The following is a 10032-nucleotide window of genomic DNA, read 5'->3' on the forward strand; positions in this document are numbered from 1 at the left end:
GAAAGTACCCAGAAAAATAATTTTAAACACCCAGAAAAATAAAGAGGTAGGGGTTACAGCAGATGGTAAATCCTAGCAAATTACGTTAACTCACTACTCAAAGTTACTTAGGCAAAGAGCCAAAGTTTTTAACTTTTAGTGTATGCTAGTTCTATAATACTCAGCAATATAGTAAGAAAAGATGATACTTTTGTGGTTTATACTATACTAATTCTGCCAAAAAGAAATACCATGCTATTTTTAGCATATATTCCATATGTTTATTGCTTGCAATAAATTTTAAAATTTATTGCAGGAAATAAATCTGACTACCAAATTTATTATTTTTTTAAGTATTAAATCAGAAACTCTTTTCCTTGTATGTTTGAAATTCATAGGTCTGGGGCCGGCCTGGTGGCGTAGCGGTTAAGTGCTTGTGCTCCGCTGAAATTCATAGGTCATACTCACAGCATTGTCTGCTGTCAGGGTTGGTGTCTCTGCCAAGGAATGAATATCAGAGTGAAAATGTTGGAATCCCATGAGACATAGTTCCATTCAGAAGCTTAATGATAAATTTCTATTGATAATTAACGATAAATGTTATTAGTTTGAATTGGTGGGCAGACACAGCCTCTTCTGACCACCTTTTGGAAGTGCCTGTGTTATTCCATATATAGCTTTCAAGGTTTGGGCCTTTGAAATGTCAGGGTCTCTAGAAATGCCATAAAGGATCTAACTACAAAGAGAAAACCTTGAGCTTTTTGTGTTATGACCATGTGAAAAGGGTTCACTTCCCGAACAGGTGCAAGTATGAAATTAGTGTTTCAGTTGGTTAGAGTTTGGGTAGAATACTCCATGTTTACAGTAATGTCCTAAGCTACTTCCAATAATTGGTTTAAAATGTGCTAAAGAAATCTAAGAATTAGAGTTTTTCAGAACTCTTCTTTCTCTTTTAGGTGGAAGAAACAATACATTTCCACATGTCTTTTTTTTTTAAGCTGTACAGACTAATAAAAATATAGACAATTTTTTTGATATACATTTACTGGAGTAGATGCAGTGCAGCAAAATTCTTAGGTAAGAAGTTGTGTATACTGTACGATTTTTAAAAATCATCATCTGTAGGAAATGTTACTCTAAGAAACTCAGTCCAATATTCTTTACAATTTTTAACCTTCAATTAGAGCTAGATAAAGTTCAGCAAGGCAGTTCTTTGGGACATTTCTATAATTTAGTACATCTATAAACCTCATTGTGAGACTAAAATATCACTGGAAATATTATTATATGGAGAAAATTGTGTGAATGGTGTTTGGTGTTTATGGGCTAAGAGAAATATTTTGGTAAACTACTTGGGATTGATGGGTGGAGTCTCTTTCCCACAGGGCATGCTGAGAATAATAAATCACCTTTAATGATGATGGTAGGGTGTGCAAGTTGGAGATTAAAGCTGAGTGGTTCAGAACAATAGAGAGGCAATGTGCTTGTTCTTTGCTATTTATGGTGGTTTTAAGATATGTCCATAAATTCTTTGATATTCCTCCCTTGAAAAGGTGGTGCTTACCATCCTCCCTCTTTCTCCACTTGGGTGTGGGCTGGACTTCATGAGTATGGCATAAGTGACAAGATATTGTGACATCCTTCTTGCTCTTTCTCTAAGATCACTTGCTCAGGGGGAAGCTAGCTGCCATGTTGTAAGGACACTCAAGCAGCATTGTAGAGAAGCCCACATGGTGAGGAACTGAGTCCTCTTTTGAGTGAGCCATCTTGGAAGTAGATCCTCCAAACCTTCATATAACTATAGCCCCAACTGACAGCTTGACTACTCATGAGAGACCCTGAACTAGAAACACCTAGTTAAGCCTCTCCTCAATTTCTGACCCACAGAAATTTCCAGATAATAAATGTTGTTTTAAACTGTTGAGTAATTTGTTGTGTAGCAAAAGATAACTAATACACTCTTCCTCCATTAAGCACTTAGCTTGGGCCGCCCCCGTGGCATAGCAGTTAAGTGCGTGAGCTCCGCTGCTGGCAGCGTGGATTTGGATCCCGGGTGTGCACCGATGCACCGCTTGTCAGGCCATGCTGTGGTGGTGCCCCACATAAAGTGGAGGAAGATGGGCACAGATGTTAGCTCAGGGCCAGTCTTCCTCAGCAAAAAGAGGAGGATTGGCATGGATGTTAGCTTAGGGCTGATCTTCCTCACAGAAAAAAAAAAATAAGCACTTAGCTTTACCTCTAAATAAGTGTTGAACATATATTTTTTAGATATTCCTTGGAAAATATGTCAAATTGTTAGTCTGCCTGCAGTACCCATAAATTTTAGTCCAGACTATCCCCCCAGTTCCTCTAAATTCATATCTTCTAAGGGCAGTAATCCTGCCAACGTACTTCTGAATTTCTGATCATTTTATTTTGCTTATTTATTCAATCAGAAAAACAAATGTAGTTCTCATTACTACCATGCTTGATACTGTGGGAAGATAAAAATATGGACAAAATATCTTCTCTGTCTTTAAAGAATTTACAGTCTCCCTTCGTATGTGACGCCATAACAGGAGAAATACATCTTGAGAAAAGCTGTTTTCACTATGTGAGTGATACTGAACCTCTTAATCTCAAGTTCATGTGCCTGATGCACAGTAAACCAAACACTGAGACATTGGTGCTTGGAGATGGAGAAAGGTTTATTTGAATTGGCCAAGATGAGAAGGCGGGAGCATGGGTTCTCTCAAATCTGCCTTAACAAGAGAAGAAAGCAGGGAGTTTTATAGAGCTAAGGGGTGTGGCTGCGGGTGTTTTGGAGAAACAAAGGGGTAATCTGTGTTTCTTTCACTCCAGTAAGCCCCTGGGCAATCTGATTTCTGAGTGTCAGTGGCAGCTGGGGGCTGGTTATCTGGTGATCTTGAAGGCGTTCTCTTTCTTCTGTAAAACAAGCTCATAAATCCTTGTGAGCCTTGAGTTACCTCTCGGTTAAACGAGAAAACAGCAAATTGGCAAGATTAACATCTTTTCATAACAAGGTCGAACGGTAATCTTATTGAATATTTACAGTAACTCTCAGGTACCGGGCTTCATAAGAACCAGAAATGCAACTATATTGAGCTCATAACTTGTTGGACAAAGTAACATTCTATTATCCAAATAAAGGGAACATAAGAGCTTGTCAAATGTCTCTCAAGTAATTGCCAGACCTTAACTGGGGTTTCTTAGGATTAAGTGATATGTTGCATTCTGTTGTAAATGCCATTTGGATACATTCTAAGACCCTAAGATGCCTTATTTGGGAGCAGAGAATATCCATAAAGACTCTATTAGACTTTGGGATTTCAGGTACCAGTAATACATATAATTTTTAATTATGGACATAATAACTAATCCTTTTTTTACTGAGAACATAAAAAACAAAACAAACAAAAACTTACTATCTGGGGGCCGGCCCGGTGGCGCAAGCGGTTAAGTGCGCGTGCTCCGCTGCGGCGACCCGGGGTTCGCTTGTTCGGATCCCGGGCGCGCACTGACGCACTGCTTGGTAAGCCATGCTGTGGCGGTGTCCCATATAAAGTGGAGGAAGATGGGCACGGATGTTAGCCCAGGGCCAGTCTTCCTCAGCAAAAAAAGAGGAGGATTGGCAGATGTTAGCACAGGGCTGATCTCCTCACACACACATGCACACACACAAAAACTTACTATCTATATCATCATTATTCCATGAAAGAAAGAACATTTTAATGCCTCTCTCCCTGAAAATAGAGGAAGGACCTGATTTCAGTACAGAGGGCAGTTCTTTAAATTGACTGAATTTAGCTCACTACATTGCCCTATTTTTTTTCATTTTGCCCTGGGTCAATGAAAATTGTACTGACCAGCATTCCGTGACCTGTAATAGGGATTGGCAAACTACTGGCCCAGGGGCCAAATTTGGCCTTCAGCCCTTAGCTGGGGCTTGAGCTAAAAATGGTTTTTACATTTGTAAAGGGTTATATAAGGAAAGAAGAATGAGGCAAAGACTGTGGCCCACAAGGCCTAAAATGTTTGCTATCTAACACTTTACAGAAAAAATTTGCAGACCTCTTACCTATGTCACCCTAGAATTAGATCTCTTTAGAAAAGACTCTGGGGGCTGGCCCAGTGGCGCAAGCGGTTAAGTGCATGCGCTCCGCTGTGGTGGCCCGAGGTTCGCAGGTTTGGATCCCAGGTGCGCACCAACGCACCGCTTGTTGAGCCATGCTGTGGTGGCGTCCCATATAAAGTAGAGGAAGATGGGCACAGATGTTAGCCCAGGGCCAGTCTTCCTCAGCAAAAAAGAGGAGGATTGGCATCGGATGTTAGCTCAGGGCTGGCCTTCCTCACAAAAAAAAAAAAAGAAAAAGAAAAGACTCTGGTGCTGCTTACAAACCATTAAGATTACTGTTGAGTGGTTGTCACTAAAGGGGTGGTGTCAAGGACAGGTTAGACTTAAGGTTTCTTTGGTATATTCCTAAAACTTCCACTATCTCTGAGACCTTGGGCAAGTCCCTGAATCTCAGTGAGCCTTAGTTATCTCATTTGTAACTTGATAATGGTTGAGATCACTTCCAAATCTAAAAGTCTGTTTCTAGGAAACTACCAATTTTCTATGGTTTACCCTCTATCATATTCAGTTTCTCCTTTTGAATTCAACAACTAACAAGATATTGATGAGTTTTCTTAATTAATTTCCTTGTAGGCTAGATTTCCTGGACTTCTCTGTTCACTTTGACCAAAATGACTCTTCAGAAATGCAATTGATCTACATAATAGGAAAAATTCCAGAAACAAAAAATTAATGTTTGTGTTGGCAGACTCTAAAGTGTGAAACATTCTTAGTAGGTATGGTAATTAAGCAAAGGTAAGAAACACACATTTGCTCACTTCTAAAATATTTCAGATCATGGATGGATCTTAGATCTAGGAACACTGATGACCTACCAAAATTCAAAATAAGTAATTCTAAAGTTGGTGTCATTTTGACTGAGAAATGTAACATTTTAAAGATATTAAATATAAAATTATCCTACTTTGTCAGAAGAAAGATACTTTAGATTTCAGTTCAATAACTAATTATGATAGATACAATCTAATTACAAGCCAAAATAAAGATATTTATTCTTGTTTGATTATCCTAACCAGAGATTTTTTCTGGAATAAAAGAAACATTTGGACATTAAAATGGCCTTTTTAATATTTATCTTTCTTTTTTTTTTTTTTTTTTACAAAGAAGCTTAAATTTACTTGAAAGGATCAAAAACAGCATACTCATCTAAGGTCAAATATTTTATTTACTTATTAATTCTGTTTCTTTAAAAAATCAATTATGAAGGAATTATTCTATGACTTCCTGCAAATAGGTAATAGATTATAACATTAAGACAAACTTAGAAGAGCTCAGGATAGATAGATTTCAAATAAAATTTAAAACTTTATTGTGTTATGACCATTTATTTCTTTGGTAATAGTTGCACATTTTTTTTTGCAAAAGCATCTGAAATCAATTGGACTAAAAGAATTTTATAACTCACCATAGTTTGCCCCAAGGTGAGTTGGCAGGGAGAGGGGACTGGCTGTTAAGCCTCAGTAGCAAGAGGAGCCTGGTGTTCTTTTGGCAAATTAAATGTGGACCTAATTCCTGGCCCTAACCAGGCAAGAGAAATAGAATAGTGCTCAATGATGGCTGTATGATGGGTTGTAATCAGTACTTGGGTGGTGAACATGGTGTAATCTATGCAGAAATAGAAGTATAATGATGTACACCTGAAATTTATACAATGTTATAAACCAATGTTACTGCAATAAACAAAAGAAAAGAAAAGAAAAGAAAAAAAGAAAAAAAAAAATGATGGCTGTATGAAATTTGCTCCTCTCCTTTAAAACCCAGCATGAAAGTTATCACTTTCTATGTAGAAAGCCTTCCAAGACTATTCCTTCCTAGTGCTAGCTTCCTTTCATCAGTTAGATTTTCTTTTCCCTACACTTTACTTTATAGGCATAGTCTTTTTTCATTGTCTTATTAATCTATTAGATTATGTAAGTGAAGACAAAGACCACATTTTCTGTATTTTTTACTACCCCCTCCCTTTATAATCTCCACATCCTAGGAACTTTAGTGATAGTCTTGAGCAACTTTTAAAAATTTGTTCATTGCAAATCTTTTGGATAAAGCCTCACCAATTAAGACTGATTATAGAAGTCGATCTGAATCAATTATCAAATATTTTAAGATTAATGCAACTTTATTCTTCTCATGAACATTTATTTATCATGAAAATTTATGATAGAAATCTGCTTTAATGTACATATAAGAATGATCTAATTGGCATATGACATGTTGAAATATAAATAGTTTCTTCTAAAATGTTCGAGAATAACTCCTCTCTTAATTAGTTTAAATGTGACTACATAGTCAGCTACTTTACTGAGCTCCTTGAGAACAGGGAGTAAGTACTTTATTCATCTCTGAGAACCTAGCATTTAACAAGTCCTGGGACAGAGTAATTGCTAAATAAATGCTTGTCTAATTAAATTGAATAAGTAAATGAATGAATAGCATTGTAATATTGAGTATGCAATTTGTTTGCTAAATCTGTTAAGAAAGAAAAGCTTCTTCCTAGTTCCTAGAAGAAATGGCACAGACAAGGTATTAGTTTGCAGGGGCTGCTGTGACAAAGTACCACAAACTGAGTGGCTTAAACAATACAAAGGCATTTTCTCACAGTTCTAGAGGCTGGAAGTCTGAGATGAAGATATTGGCCAAGTTGGTTCCTTCTAAAGGCTGTGAGGGAAGGATATGTTCCAGGCCTCTCTCTTCAGCTTTAGATGGCTTATCTTCTCTATAGCTCTTCATATTATTTTCCCTCTGTGCATGTCTGTGTCCAAATTTCCTCTTCTTATACACTCATCATATTGGATTGGGACCCACCCTAATGACTTCATTTTAACTTGATTACCTCTGTAAAGACCCTATTTCTAAATAAGGTCACATTCTGAGGGGCTAGGGGTTAGAACTTCAACATATGAATTTTGAGGAGGACACAATTCAATCCGTAACAGATACTAAAGACTAGAGTCTGAATTAATATTTGTGAGGCATAACTGAATAAATGTATTCATGCTCCAAAAAGTATACTTGAATATAATGTCTAGGTTAGTGTCCAGGCTCCACCTTCAATGAGCTGCGTCTAGGGAAGTTTGCATTACAAAATATTAATCAGGTAAAAACAGCACTCAAAGGGTGAAACAGAGATCTATCAGTGAGGATACTTTGAACTGCAAGTAAAAGACATCCTCAATTTAAATAGACTTAAGCAATAATGATATTATTACCAATAATAATGCTAGAGAGGCTATAAGACTGTTTAATTCAGTGTCTGAAGGACCCTATTTCTTTCCATTGTTTTCCTCTCCTAAGCATGTCAGCTTTGAACTTAGTATAAAGCTCTCCTCATGGTCACTAGATGGCTGCAGAAGGTCCGTGCATCATAACCAGACATGATAAAGTATAGGGCACAGAGAGAAGCAATGACTTTCTTTTGCCTTTTTAAAAAAGTAGAGAAATCTTTACCAGAAATCTTTCGGCAAACTTCTCCTCACGTCTCATTGCTCCACGCTCTGGTAAAACAATTACCAGCAAGGGGAATAGGAGAATCATGATTTGCCTAGACTAGCCAGAATTTACCTTTGGGAATGGGCAAAAACCAGTCTCTCCTGATGCACATGGACACATAGAAGGGGTGGGCACCTGAACAAAAATAGGGCTTTTTCAATAAGGAAGAAGGGGGACTGGGTATGGAGTAGACAGTCAACAGTATCACATATAAGTCAAGTTTCATACCTTCCTCTTCCCACACAGACAATCTAAAAACTGTCCATACCTACATGAGACACATTCATTACATCCTCAGTGGGAAACAGCCTAGAGTCACAGCCAGTAACCATATCCAGCTCCAAGGTCAAGAGCTCTCTGCCATGGCTTCTTGTGAACCAGAGTCCCATTGCTTATAGATGTTTTCCACCGCAAAGATTTTCAATATACAATTATGAAGAAGGAGCAGGATAACTACAGTTAAAACTCTCATTTGAAAAGGGGAGAATGGGAAATGACAGTCGGTGGATATCTGTCCATAGCCCATATCATATCCTATTAGGAAGAAGAGAAAGGACTGCCCACCCTAGTGGTGATGTGTTCCTTGATCAGCCAATCTGGTAGCCTCTGATTCTGTTTTCTGGGAGAATTCATTGCCCTCCATGGCCGTTCGTTCTGTCCTTTGGGAACATCTTCCTTGTTCATTTTCTCCTGTGGCCACATTTGAAACGGGTATTGGAGAGTTTAGCACTTCCTGGTAGTGTGAGTGAGGGGGACTGAGGGGTGTCTTAGGGATTGAGCTATCACAAGATTGTTTATTGTGGATTGACCAGGCTTAGAATTTCTTTGGTAGTCAATTCCCTTAAAAACTTTGTGGGTCCTGATTTCTTTTCTTTTGGCCAGTTCCACAAACCAGTAAATACAATCAGAGAGCTCATCGAGACACTGTCTTTGGGTCTGAGAACTCCAGTTTTCTAGCCACAGACATCTCTCTGAGATCTGCCCATTCCCCTGGTCCACATTTTGATGACCTATGCCCTCAGTGCAATTGGAAACAATGGATTTAGGTAGAGAAGCCATATATATACATATCTATTTTTTTTTTTGGTGAGAAAGATTGGCCCTGAGCTAACATCTGTTGCCAATCCTCCTCTTTTTGCTTGATGAAGATTGTTGCCGAGCTAACATCTGTGTCGATCTTCCTCTACTTTTTATATGGGATGCCACTGCAGCATGGCTTGATGAGCGGTGCGTAAGGTCCGTACCTGGGATCCGAACCCTTGAACCCCAGGCTGCCGAAGTGGAGCGCATGAACTTAACCACTGTGCCACCGGGCCAGCCCCTGTAATCCTATATTTGACACAAAACTAGTTGCCTTTGTCCAGTGTAGATTATTTAACAGGAGATCCTTAGGAGAAACTTTCGCAACTACATTTATCTCCTACCACTGCCTCCCACATCTTTGTCTGCTTTCAGCCTAAGCTTCCCTCTTTGTTATAGGTTTTTAGTGAAAGTCATAAGAAGTAGCCAACACATACCATCATTCTCATTCTTACTACCAGTTTCCCTAATATTAGAGTCTCAGATAGCTGTGTCTCAGAAGTGCCAATTCAATGAAATGTTATTCAACCACAGAACAAGAGTGGCTATCTTCTCAGTCTGGAATAGTGAGATTCTCACTGTCCTCTGATTTACCACTTCCACTCCTCCATTTCTACAATTTGGGGTTTGTTATTTGCAGCATCTCACATTTTGGTAGCAAATTCTTTTTTTTTTTTTTTTTTAAAGATTTGAGTATTCTTTTTTTTTTTGCTGGGAAAAAGATTTGCCCTGAGCTAACATCTGTTGCCAATCTTCCTCTTTTTTTTTTTTCCCTCCCCAAAGCCTAGTACATAGTTGTATATTCTAGTTGTAAGTCCCTCTAGTTCTATGTGAGCTGCCACCACAGCACGGTGGTACCAAATTCTTTATCAGCTCAGTTGTTTTCAAATTCAAACAACAGAATGCCCCAACTCAAATTGTCTTAAATAATTACAATATTTGTTAGTTAGATAATAAGAAGGCTGAAAGTAGTATACTCCAGAAGTTAAATGACATTATCAAGACTCGGGGGTTTTTTGTGCATTGTTTTGTTGTTTTTAGCATATCTACTTTGGTCTCAGGCTAGTTTCTCTCATGGCTGCACCAGGTTCATACAACCTATCCTGCCTGATAATGTCTAGTGGAAGAAGCTAGGAACAGATGTTGGGTACACAACCAATATGTTCACTATAAATGACTAGATAGAGGAATGCTGATGGCTAGAGCTAAGAAAGAAAGCCAACTGGTGCATCAGGTTAGAAACAAAGGTGGTAGGCAAAAGTGGTAGGAAATTGCATCACTTAGAATGAATTCAGCTGTAAGTGATAGAAACCCAACTAAAAGTGGTGGCTTAAATGTAAGGAAATTTATTG

The sequence above is a fragment of the Diceros bicornis genome, chromosome 12, assembly GCF_020826845.1.
Source record: "Diceros bicornis minor isolate mBicDic1 chromosome 12, mDicBic1.mat.cur, whole genome shotgun sequence".
NCBI classification, from domain to species: Eukaryota; Metazoa; Chordata; class Mammalia; order Perissodactyla; family Rhinocerotidae; genus Diceros; species Diceros bicornis.